At 34.7% G+C, this 14449-nt stretch overlaps 1 long non-coding RNA gene across 7 annotated transcripts in view; it reads left to right on the top strand.

Moving 5' to 3' along the window:
• The window catches only part of LOC106881631 (uncharacterized), a 402087-nt gene that overhangs the window by 68954 nt on the left and 318684 nt on the right, over window positions 1–14449 (top strand). For 2 of the 7 annotated variants that reach the window (XR_008266350.2, XR_016237608.1), the window contains exon 3: window positions 11423–11465. The exons of the other annotated variants lie outside the window; for them this stretch is intronic. This is a non-coding gene — a long non-coding RNA (uncharacterized LOC106881631). The remainder of the gene's footprint in view (window positions 1–11422; window positions 11466–14449) is intronic. 7 annotated transcript variants of the gene reach the window in all.

Raw genomic sequence — 14449 nt, 5'->3', positions numbered from 1 at the left:
TAAGGCAGGAACTCCTTGAAACTTTGGGTATTTGAGTATATTTAAGAATTTAAGGATTGGAGAAAACGCATGTTATAATTGCATACTTTATTCCTACATATGTTTCAAAGGATTACAACCTGTGTGATCCATAGGGATCTTTGATATTAAAATTGTAACCTTCTCATAAGGGAAAGCATGGGAATCATCTTAAACGTAAGACATTATGACCGATTATCTGTCATAATGTCTTACGTTTAAGATGATTCCCATGCTTTCCCTGATGAGAAGGTTACAATTTTAATATCAAAGATCCCTATGGATCACACAGGTTGTAATCCTTTGAAACATATGTAGGAATAAAGTATGCAATTATAACATGCGTTTTCTCCAATCCTTAAATTCTTAAATATATATACATATATATATGTAAATATACACACACACACACACACATACACACACACACCCACCCACACACACACACACACATATATATATATATATATATATATATGCATATGTATATGTATATGTATATGCAGCATCATCTTTTTAATGTTCACTCTTCCAAGTTTCTGCGTGTTCGACGGAATTTGTTGTGGCAAAACCTTTACATCTGGCACCTTCCGCTCTCCAACACTCACATGTTTACTAGATAGGTAATATCTCCTCTTCGCTGGACATATTTTGATGGAAGTCTAGAAGTGAACAACATTGCTTCTATGACTGCGATGTTCATTTAGAATCTTTTCATGCTGTTAAACCAGCGGCACACGCAAACATACAAGCACATACACGAATACATACATACATACATACATACATGCATACATACATGCATGCATACATACATACATGCATACATACATACATACATACATACATATGTGTGAATGTCGGCCTAAATGAATGTTATTTTAACTGTGAATCTAATTAATCCGTGCAGTTTCTTTTGTTTCTTTATGCGGCTGTTTATGTTCTGTGTAATATTACAATTTCACTTATACAGTAACAAGCTTGTGGGAATAAATGTTGGGGATGTTGAATTAAAGCCCTACGCATGCATCATATAAAAACCCCAAAATTAAAGGGTCTCAAGGACTACATAATGCTTAAGCTACCCGGGGTTTGATATACAAATAAGAAAGCTTGGATGACTGTAACTTTTTTTGTAAAACGGCTTTAGAACATTTTTGCCCACCTATTAAATTTCTGTGTCAAGTATAACATTTCTAACAAAGCCTTTTACTTTTAAGACTGCTCCTCAGCCATTTACTTGATTTAAATATTGGTTTCATATTTTGACACAAGACCAGCAAGATCGGAAGAGGGGGCTTGTCGATTACATCGACTCCAGTGCCCAGCTAGTACTTAATTTATCGACTTCCGAATGGATGACGAGCAAAGTCGACCTCGCTGGAATTTGAACTCAGATCTTAAAGACGTGCTAAATACTGTCAAGCATTTTATCCATCAAGCTAATGGTTGTGTCCTCTCACCGCCTTAAGTGCTTTAAATATTATTATGAGATTGCATGATATTTCCAGAAGACAGTTTCTTCTCCCGAGGTTTGATAGCTAACTTCATGGCATATTACCTGAGAAGAACTTTGAAACACTAAAGAATGTAATTGATTGGGGTGGAGGTGCAATGTAGTTATAAACTGCTTTCAGTTGAAAATCATGGGTGCCGTGAATGAAATTTCTGATACATGGGATGGAGTTATACCCTCAGATGACCAGATAACATGTCAGTTGCGTAACAGAGTCCAGGAAGAAGTCGTAGAAGACGGCCGAGTTGCTGAAGTCTACTAAGCATAGTTTGTCTGATGAGGGGTTGATACTGTTAGGACAAGAGTGAATGGCATAACAAGTAGCTCCATTCACTTCTGTAAAGGGTTGAGATTTATAATTCAAGGTTTGCAACTCTTTGCTAATGACAAGCATAATCATGAATGTAACATCAACATCACAAGAGGACGTTATGATCTCAGTCAGCTCACAGGGCTACACTTACTAGCAAGAGACGAAACGTTAAATAACTTTGAACATGTTCTTTACAGCAAAAACAAACACCAGTGATAATCTTCGAGGTAGAAGATAGGGTCCCTATTTGCATAATTCCCAAAGCTTTTAATTTAGTTTGTAATCAGTATTTTATAACTATATTACTGCATTTATTTATTCCCTTCAATTCAAATGTTGTGTGTGTGTATAAATATGTATATATGTATTTATATCTATATAAATGTATATATAGTATGTATATATAGTATGTATATATATATGTATATATATATGTATATATAGTATGTATATATATATATATATATATATATATATATATATATATATATATATATATATATAAATGTACATATACATATGTATCTTTATATATCATATACATACATATATATTTATTTATATATATATATGTAAACATATATTTATGCTAAGTGATATATAAATATATATATGTATATGTTAATATATATATATACATATATGTTAATATATATATATATATATATATATATATATATATATATATATATATATACATATATATATACATATATATATATATATATATATATATATATATATATATATATATATATATATATATATATATATATACACATACGCACATATATATAGGTATTTTTATATATACGCGCGTTTGTGTTTCAGTGTGTGTGTGTGTGTGTGTGTGTGTGTGTGTGTCTAGACGTGTCCCCATATGTCTTTGTGTGTGTACATTGCCTGCGTCTGAAAATTGCTGCTTAAAAGAAGTTGCATAATCTGTTTATTGTTTCCAAAAAATTCGGTCGGAACGCATCACATACAATTTCTTAATTAAAAATCAATAGAAAAATAAGTTGTGCGTTACAGGATTCTGCGATACAGCAAGATTTTCTGAACGTGGAATTCCACAACGTTGCAAATATCTGAACAGATGCGTGCGCGCACAGACAGACACATAGACACACACGCGCGCGCGCATATATATACTTATATATGTATGTATCTATACCTATATCAATCTATGTATGTGTGTATCTATATCCGTCGAATGGAAGTTTCAATAAAAAATGGGTAAATGTGGCAAGAATGGTAAGAATGAAAGACGACACCATTTTAAGCATAGACTTGTAACAAAAAGAGACAAAAAGAGAGAAGGTACTTACTTTCATGTACCTTTAAAAAAAAAAAGCCTGAGGTGACCGTGGTCTTTTCCGTAGGCTTTTCTCTCCACGGATAAACCTAATCTGTTCCCCGTTTTTTACATCGACTGTGATACACGATCCCTATTGATCGACCCCCCCCCCCCACCCACGTTTTTTTTTTCTTCCCGCGATCCCTTTTGATCCAAATTATCCCCCCCCCCAAGAAAAGCTCTACTTTGTAATTTGTCCATTTTCTGTATTTAGCCCTGTGTGGCTATAATAAAAAGATATCTATCTATCTATCTATCTATAAACGTTTATATGAACGTCTGTGCTTGAGTGCGCGTGTGCTAAGTATAAAATTAACACTTTTTAATAATTATATTATGTATTCACACACATACACACATACATACGTACATACATACGTACATACATACATATATTCACGCATACATACATACATCCATACATACATTTACACATACATACATACACATATACGCACATATATATAAGTTAAGATCTAACGAAGTCGGAATTTTACATTTTATCTTATATTCTTGTGGTTTCTCAACTAGCTTTATGTTTTAAACAAACTTCAGTTGATATTATACGAAGCAGCAGTAACTATCACTAAATGAATATTTACATAACACTAATTAATATTAATATTATTGTTCATTCAGTAAAGGTCTAAACTCATGAACAAAATTCTTTTCTTTCGCCTTTTCTTAAACGTCATTTGAATTATAAATATAGAATGGAGAATATCATTTTATCGCAGTATGTTTCCAAACGATTACATAATGGGATCTGTCTGATAGGTGGCTGCGTAATTTGTTGCCTGTGTATTCTCATGTGTTTTGATATTAAATTTTCAATTTAGCCAATACTTTTCTTCCGATCTTTGTGTTGTTGTAATGACCAGCATATATAAATTGACATGTACTACAATGATTCTCAGTGCATTTATCTTACTGTGAGGTTTTAGTCGTCGTTTCTTAGATCAAATTTTGCTGTGTTCATAAATGCTTCAAAATTTTAAGTTGCCTCTTGTTTTTAACAAGCGTTCCATATGATTTCTTCTTCCTCTTTCTAGTGTTGCCCGAAATTGTAGATATATGGGTTGCATATTCTATATCTTTTTGTACATGCAGGGGTTGATATTTTTGTTTAAGTATAACTCTTTTAAGTTCTCAATAATTTTACAAATTTTCTTTACTAGTCAATACGGAATGTTGCGTTTTGCATATGTTAGATGACGTTTTAAAGTTCAAGTACTGATCTATGTCTCTGTTTTTTATAAAATAGGAATTTGGTAAGGAGATCAATGCACTGGTCCCGATGTTTTAGTCCTTTTGCAAAAAGCTGAATTCCTCATTATCCAAATTCTTTTTTTTTTTTTGTGTCAAATTAATAATTTTGGGTCTTATTCCTTTAATTCTTGCTGAACTGTTTCTTTTTCCTTTGTTTCACTTTTCTGGCTATCTATAGATTAAAAGTGAATCAGTCTCTATTGTTTGGTCTCGTTTGTTGTTCTATGCGCTTTGTCGTTGTGTTTGACCTTAATTCACCATAGTCTATGTCCTGTTCCAAGTCTAGAGTATATAGTTTGTCCTTTTTATCCCACATTTTTATCCCCCAACTATCCCACATTTTTATCCCACAATTATCTGAGAAAGCACTGTAAGTTTATACCTGGGATGATGAAAAGTTCTTGGCTTTGGGTAAAAGAAAATACAGGAGGATCAAGTAATCATGATTTTATTCAACATATTCCCCTCACAGATTCACATACTCATTGCATTGATCTTTCAATTTTATTATGCTCTGTAAAAGAACTCGGAAATTTTGGTTTTCAGCCAGGTCTTTGGTGATACCTTTAAAACCAGGAACTTTTCAATATCTGTCATATCTAGATCTAATGGGATTTTTAACCGTTTTCCAACCAGGCCATCATTGATTGAATCTTACCCGCTTTTCTTTCTCTAATATTTTGACTTGCAATTTTGTCGAAACAAAAGGCAATTTTAAGTGTTCCTTTTACATGTACTAGAACGTTTTCATAGTAGTGAGGAGCGCTTACCATAGTTCCCAGCATATTCGTCAAGAAGCAATTGTTATTGTTGTCACAAGAGTCTGGATTTCTTTTCTTCTTTGGAAATGTCCCAAATCCATAATTCTCACATTTCTTCAGTAAAATTTCTAGTCATCGTTTTTGATACTTCCTCTAGGATTTAGCAACTAATAGCTTCATATTTTGCTTTGAAACGAGATTGCTGACATTGGATGATAGAAATATTCGTTGAATTTCGTAATGTTAAGTTCCTACTCGAATTTTTTTCTACGGATATAAACTCTAAAAATGATAACTACCATGATAGAAGTCTAATATACTGATATACTCGTGAATTACCATACCTTTTTAGCAAAAAGAAGTAATGCAAGAACTACCAAAATGCGGATATTCTTCATCATTTTATTCACCGTGAAAAGAGGGAGGAATATTTCCCCGACACAGGAGGGAAAGATGGATAAAAAGTAGAATAGAAGAAAGAAAGGCAGGGAGAAGGAGGGGGATTTCTACGACATATGAAAGAAATAGCAGACGTAGAAGAGAGGAAACAGAGAGATAAAGGGAGCGGGTAAAGTTAAAATCAGTGTAATGAAAAGAAAGGCTACTGGTCGTCAAGGTAATCCATCTAAACAGACAAGAAATCATTGGGGATGGCAGCTGACCAGAGGGAGAGCCAGAAACATATAGACAATGAAGGAAAGGAGTAGGTGTTGTGGTATCGAAGGAAGAAAATACGCTGAGATAAAGAGAATGTGGTACAAGAAAGAAGAAGATGGTGCTGGCAGATCTAAATAATAAGAGCTTCACTGCAATTAGGAGAAATCATAAAGACTTTACGTAATGAGCAAATGCAGAATAAAATTTGTGCATACACGAGAAGATTACGTCAGAAGCCAAATGAGTTTCAAGGTAGCTTCCAAACAAGGTGGTAAGTGTTGTAAAGAGAAACCCCACGAACACCGGACCAAGATAAGGTATAGGGAATATCATGGGATAAGGTATAGGTAATATCATGGGAGGTGGTGTATATATGTAGCTAGGGAGGTGGAAAGTTTAGAGGCTCCATTTGAGAATGAATTCACGTGAGCCTGGTAGAAGCACTTGAAATCAACAGTGCCGCCAATGTAGATTCTAGCCTGGTGGGGAAACTGGGGTTATTATTACTCGGCATTTATATATGACATTACAGCTTTAAAAAAAATCCATTTGACAGATATAGTTGAAAGACCCGACAATTACACGTTTTCTCACTAGCAGTGGGCATAGGATTAATCCCTGCCATACGCTGATTCCTACGGTCAGTTATCCTCGAGGTAGGAAGGTAGGACGGAAAAGCCATCGTTACTAGTGTGAGGCTGGGAGAGGGCGTCACCGCTGTTACGTGCGTTAGGGTTGCGAGTGCTAGGGGCTATGATATATACATATACATGATATTTAAGGACACACACTATGTGTCGTTAGTCAACTGGAAAAGAGGCTTTCCTTGGGCTAAAATAACAGTAACATCGTCCTTTACAGGGCTGTCACGTTATGTTGGCATAAAAACATTACTATCCGGTCCTATTACTGTTCCTCTCTCCCTCAGAGATTTAAATCATGTTTTTCTCTTTATGATATATAAGATTCTTTATCACAGCGATCATGTTGCGTTTATGTATGTGTTCGTAAATGGTAGAAAAGAGCTTCACGCGTAAATAACCTTTTTTTATAAAGGAGTTAAGATTTTCCAAACGATTAGTTTCGTATACAAATGATATTATTTTGTATTTTTTCAATAATATTCCGCATTCCAACATCAAGTGCTTCGTCAATTTTTAATTTGAAACTTAGTGGGAGATGTTATTTGTGAAGGTATAGAACTCTAAGTTGAGATCAATTGCAGTGTCCAGTTGAAAAAAAAAAAAAGAAGTTATTTGTAGTCAAAGTATAGATAAATAGGAAACAGAACCTTTTAGTGGTGAATAAGATTATGAAGAATATTCATACTTTGGTAGTTCTTGGATCACTTCTTTTTACTAAAACGGTGTGGCAATTCACGAGTTTATCAGTAAATCAGTAAATTAGACTTCTATCGTGATATTTATAATTTTTAGGGTCATATCCGCTGTAAAATAGTACCTTCACGTACATTAGCTACCTGCCTGTGTTCTATGTTGCCCACAAACAAATTCGCGTACATGTAACTTCAACCATATCGAAGTTAGACGCATTTTGTTCTATGCATCTGGCTTCATTATTCAAATCTTATGTTATTATAGAACGAATGATGCTATTTCTTTTTTATCCGAATGAATTCAATTTTTTTCTGAAATTTCGCGGAATGAAATTTGAAAGCAAACAGTTAATGAAATAATTGATCTAATGTACATATATATATATATATATATATATATATATATATATATATATATATATATATATATATATATATATATATATATATATACATACATACACACAAACACATACATACATACATACATACATACATACATACACACACACACACACATATATATATATATATATATATATATATACTCAAAAACTACTCCAGTTGCATATGCGTTTCAATTTTGTAGGTTCTTCGGTATAATTTATAATTTTAAACTTAAGGAAGAATTTTGTTCCCGTCGGTATGTTTCATTTATTATTTCTTTATCTATACTGAAGTGCAAATATCTTACTGAACACCTACTGTTAATTTCAAATCCTGAGTTCCATACCTACGTAAAAAATTCTCCACTATGATAATCTGAAGTTTGTATACAACTGGTGTATTATTGGATTAATGAAAATTATGACATAATTGCGTTTTTTTTAAATTTGTTCTTTCAAATTCCTCTATTTTAAAAATTAGCTTTATTCGTCGATGTAAAAATAAATATGATGAATAATGAACTTCAACATGTGCATGCATTTGTGTATAATGATACATACACATACGTGCACATATAAATGCATACAGATATATGTGGAAATGTATATGTATACATATGTATGTATATATGTGTATATACATGTATACACACACACACATATATATATACGTATATATATATATATATATATATATATATATATATATATATATATATATATATATATATATATATATATATATATATATATACATACATATGTGCATATATATATGTATATATATACGTATATATATCTATATCTATATCTATCTATTTATTTATCTATCTATCTATCTATCTATCTATCTATCTATCTATCTATCTATCTATCTATCTATCTCTCTCTCTCTCTCTCTCTCTCTCTCTCTCTCTCTCTCTCTCTCTATATATATATATATATATATATATATATATATATATATATATATATATATATATATATAAATGTAAAATCCAGGGGTCGATGTATAGGAAGAAAGTTAGCCTCGAGCAATCCGTAGTAAATACAAAAAAAAAAAAGCAACTTCCAGGAGCAATGATGGTTTATTGAGACAGAAGTATGCGGAATATTTTTCTTTATCGAAGAACGATTAGCAGAGAAAACATGTTCTTTTATATTCCACTATAGGCGACCATGGTTGCCCAGTGTGTGAAAAAGTATATAAGAGTTAAGGAATGGAGTAGGAAAAATCTGGACTACATATGTTTCATAGCGAGTAGAACCTCAGAAGTGGTAAATCCAGGAGAGGTGTATAATATAATGTGTATAACACATAATATAATGAAAAAACAAGCGCTCTAATCTACAAAGAGAAAAAAGTTCGGTGTCATCACTCGTTTAGAACAAGGACAACACAGTCATCACACACACACATGCACACACTCATATATACACACACAAATACAAGCACATCCACATTCGCATACGCATACATACACACAAATTTCTTCATTAGCTGCTGACTGAAGATTCAGAGTTTTGGTGTATTTACAGTAGAACTATTAGCTTCAGCAAACCTGTAGATGTAAAAGAATCTGACAGTGAAATCCTTATTTGAATGAAAGACAATAACAAAGGAGAGAGAGAAGAAAATGGAGAAAAAGAATGAAGTTATTTTCACTAGTGTAACGTGAAGACTGAATTTAAAAAAACCCTGTATGCGCTGTAGAAAAGTACACAATTATATCAATGCTGTCTGATGCTCACATTATTCAATGCCAGTTTAGGAACAAAATATTTAAAAATAATTTACGTCATACCATTTGTAATGGATTGATATAATTTGACATAATCATTACAGCGCCGGAGGAAAAGTCTTTCCTTATTTGATTTTGCCTTTTTAGGTTCCAAATTCCGAGCTCAATATACCTTTCGTTCTTTTGGTGTCAATGAAATAAAGTGCGAATAAAGTACTGGTGTCGACTGTTCCCCTCCGCCAAAATTTCGAGCTTTGTGCCTATGTAAGAAACAATTAATCCCGTCTACGACATTTTTGTGCTTTACGTAGTATACTGTTTCAGAAAACGTAAAGTTAGTTTCATATCTGGAAATAAAGACAAGGTAAAAACCAGAGCAGATCAAGCCAAGAACTGTGGTTAAAAAAAAAAAAAAAATCGTCACAAAATTTCATAGCAGCCGTTTCGTAAATGCATGTTACACAATTTATCTAGGGCTATTAAACCAAGGTTATTGTCAGGAATTGATTTCTAGAAGTATTCACTAATAACCTGTTTATAGCAGCCATTCATTATTTCGATTGGTTTGCAATACAATAGATTTATGTAACCATCATTGTTCTTCACAATGAACTGCGTGATGCATAGACCAATATGATAAAATTGATTTCGAAGAAGTCATTATATAAATAACATACTCACATCGCTCACGTACACACATACACGTAAACGCTCTAAACTATCAGCCTCTTAGGAGCCAAAGTTTTGAAGGCGTTAAACATAATTGCCATGCTAGTCTCACTTAATACCAGAAAATTCTTTCTTCTTCAGTGACCAAAAGTATAGTTTCGCTGATTCATGGTCAACCAGTACTGCAGTGGCTTCCAATAGAATTCAGTCGGTGCGTGTGAGAGCGTGCGCAAGAGCGAGGAAGTGAGAGAGAGCTAGGGAGAAAGAAAGAGAGCTGGGGGGAGAGGGGAGAGATGGGGGGAGAGGGGAGAGGGGAGAGATGGGGGGAGAGATGGGGGAGAGGGGAGAGATGGGGGGAGAGGGGAGAGATGGGGGGGAGGGGAGAGATGGGGGGGAGAGATGGGGGAGAGGGGAGAGATGGGGGAGAGGGGAGAGATGGGGGAGAGGGGAGTGATGGGGAGAGGGGAGAGGGGGATATGGGGAGGGGGGGGGAGGGGAGAGGGGGAGGGGAGAGGGGGAGGGGAGAGGGGAGAAATATAACGGGGTGGGGAGAGAGGAAATGGTGTGTGTGAGAGAAAGAAATAGAGAGGGAGGAAGAGAGAGAAAGAGAGAGGGAAAGAGAAAAGAGGAGAGAAGGGGGAGAGGAGAGCGGGGAGAGAGAGAGAAGAGAGAGAGGGAGAAAGAGGAGAGAGGGGAGAGAGAGGGAGAAAGAGGAGAGAGGAGAGAGAGAGGGAGAAATAGGGGTAAAGAGAAAAGGGTGGGGAGAGGGTATGAGAGAGAGAGAGAGAGAGAGAGAGGGAGAGAGAGAGAGAAAGATAGAGAGTAGGAAGCAGCATTTACTCTACACCAAAAAACATTACTCTGTTTTTCATTCAAATGTACATTTTAATCTGTAGATATATAACTTCATAAATATCATGCATAGAAGATGATATACGTTAAAATAATTTGGTATAGTGAAATATAAATGAAGAATTTGTAATTTCAATCCAAAAATATAAAATTTGGGAAGAATTTCCAGAAATCTTTTTACAATATTATATCCGAGTTGGTAGAATCTACGAGTTGGTAGAATCATTAACACGCTGGGCAAAATGTTTAGCGGCATTTCATCCGTCTTCTCGTTCTGGCTTGAAATTCTGCCGAGGACAACTTTGTCTTTCATCCTTCGGGTCGATAAAATAAGTATCAGTTGAACCCTAGGGTCGACGTAATCTCTCGAACTTGCTGGCTCTTACTCTTTCTCCAGAACTTGCTGGCTTTGTGCCAAAAGTTAAAGCCAATAATGCGACGATTGACGAATATGGCATTTAGTATATTCTACGTTAGAAAATAAGTTGGTATAAAATGTGAAGTCTATTGTTTTAAATTCTCTTTAATAGATTTTTGTTTTTCTAGGGACAACGGAACAAACTATACGAGACCTCGGCTATGATCTAAGGTATTATCATATCATATCATATTTTCTGCATCGTCATTTATAACTGATAAATTGTTTTTAAGCAAATACACCACGTTTTTAGTGGAGGGAAATATGAAGAGTGACTTCCTTTTACTCTAATATTGTTAGAGGAGTTATAATTGACCTGAAATTGAAACTGCATCGCGGAAGTATCTCTGTATGTACAGAGCTTGTCTGTTTCTACGTATATTGTCGGCACTCCGTCGCTTACGACGTCGAGGGTTCCAGTTGATCCGATCAACGGAACAGCATGCGCGTGAAATTAACGTGCAAGTGGCTGAGCACTCCACAGACACGTGTAGCCTTAACGTAGTTCTCGGGGATATTCAGCGTGGCACAGTGTGACAAGGCTGACCCTTTGAATTACAGGTACAGCAGAAACAGGAAGAGTGAGAGAAAGTTGTGGTGAAAGAGTACAACAGGGTTCGCCACCATCTCCTGCCGGAGCCTCGTGGTGCTTTAGGTGTTTTCGCTCAATAAACACTCACAACGCCCGATCTGAGAATCGAAACCGCACTCCTATGACCGGGAGTTCGCTGCCCTAACCACTGGGCCATTGCGCCTCCACTTCTACGTATATACTGGTGTTGTAAAGAATGCATGACAACAAGTTGTAAATCTATGTGGAAACAATTTGATAATACAATATTATCAGTGACGTAATAACAGTTACTCGCTTACTAACTTTTGGTTAAACAACACATTAAGATGCTATCGTATTTATTGGAATTTGAATATTTAAAGCAGTACTCTTGTGTCTATTATTAATTCATTGAAATCGTGAGAAGACAAGAATGATTAAATGAAGAGGCAGAAAATTAACGGCAAATCAAAGCATTAAAGATTGGAACAATTGAGTTGATAGAAAACCAACGGTGATATATTATTTTTGTATTTCCACAGAAAAAATAATTATAAAAATCGTTGAGAGGGAAAACTGCAAATTGTCAGCAATATTTTTAAAGAAGTTAACAAAAATATTGTGCTACTATGTATGTATGTATGTATGTGTGTATGTATGCATGCATGCATGCATGTATGTATGTATGTATGTATGTATGTATGTATGTATGAATGTTTTTATGTATGTATGTATGTATGTATGTATGTGTGTGTATGTATGTATGTATGTATGTGTATGTATGTATGTATGTATGCATGCATGTATGTATGCATGTATGTATGTATGCATGCATGTATGTATGTATGTATATATGTATGTATGTATGTATGTACGTATGCATTCATGTGTGAAGATGCGTGGCATATGGATTAGGATATTCGGATTTCGATTGTAAGGTCGTGTGTTCGATTCCTAGTGGCGCGTTGAGTCCTTGAGCAAGACACTTTATTGTTGCTCCCATCCACTCAGCTGGCAAAAATGAACTACGTTCAGGGCACGCCTTTTGTGGAGTGCTCAGCCACTTGCACATTAATTTCACGAGCGAGCTGTTCCGTTGATCGGATCAACTGGTATACTCGTCGTCATAATCGACGAAATGTCATTTTTTTTTTATGCATGCATGTATATAGTCTCCAGGTTTTAGTTTTCGATTTACCCGTCAGTGAAGAAAGAATCGGTTTGTAAGTGAGAAACAAGGCTCTTTCATTGAAATTTAGACGTCAACGTTGTATTTACACACACTTACAGGGTGGCCCAAAAGTAGGTTTACAATTATTCAACTATCTCTTTCGCATTCATATATTAACAGTTTAGATCTTAATTATAAAAAAAATATGAAACTATGTTAATTTAGTTAATTGTAAGATAGAAATTTAAATGTAATAAAATGTTTTAAAAGAAATCTAAAGTGTCTACGTGATAACTGTAAACCTACTTTTTGGGGCACCCTGTATATGCTAGCATGTATATATGCATGTATTCATTCATGTATACCTGCATGTATGTATCTTTGCATGCATCTATGCATGCTTGTACGTATGTATTATATAATCGTGTATATATACATGCATATATGTATGTATGTATGTATGTATGTATGTATGTATGTATGTGTGTGTGTACTCATTTAAACCATAACTACGTATCCTTGATCATCAATCGGGACCACTTGCCCAACTTCCTTAAAATGATGCACCTCGTATAAGGCAACGGGTCAATGTAATCAACGTATCCATTCCCTCGAAATTGCTGACCTTGTGTAAAAATTTGATATTAGGCACCTCGTGTCTGCAGACTTGATGCACTTCAACACTGAAAGGCTGTTAGAATTGGTGTTAAGCCCCTGCTGTCTGATTTTTGCTTAAAGTAGAGATTGTTTACTTCACACGTAATCTCGTAAATTCTGGTGTGGAATATGAATTTTGCGTTTTGATAATAATAAACCAAATATCAGCAGCGTCTGGTTGATAATTCCTTATGTGCGTTACTGATTTATTGCATGCGAAAATATTTGTGGATCTAGTGTTATATTACCTGGTTATCCGTTCTTTGTTACGAGTTCCATCATATGATATACTTTTTACTCATTCCTAGATATCTCTCGTCTAATATAAGAAATATCGATAGACACGTTACCATATAAGCTTGTATTTTCTGCTCCCCTTACTGCCATTGAGGGACATTTATCGTGAGTAAACTCCATCAATTTATTCTTTGGAAATAATGCAACGAGTTCAAAATTCTTTATACCATTCATACACATGAAATACATTGTTAGTTCGCAAAAAGACAGCGTGTTAAGTTGGTGTTTTTGTCTTCTTATGAGCTATCCTGAATTTCCCGCCGGACGTCTGACACCACAGTTTAATTAGTAAAACGCTGGTCAGCACTGGCACAAAATCCTTTCTTTCCAGTTGCTTAACCAGCTATGATGATATCATTACTAACCTTTTCAATCAGTCTAAATCTATTCTTCGAAGAAAAGATTAGATAAGCTGTATACATTATCTTCAGGTATGTATTTGACCGATTGCTTTTCTTCTTGTGTGTGGAATTTCTT

This window comes from Octopus bimaculoides, chromosome 20 (assembly GCF_046866305.1).
Source record: "Octopus bimaculoides isolate indiv1 chromosome 20, ASM4686630v1, whole genome shotgun sequence".
NCBI classification, from domain to species: Eukaryota; Metazoa; Mollusca; class Cephalopoda; order Octopoda; family Octopodidae; genus Octopus; species Octopus bimaculoides.
Note: the sequence above shows the minus strand (reverse complement) of the source record. Positions and strands in the feature narration are given on the sequence as shown.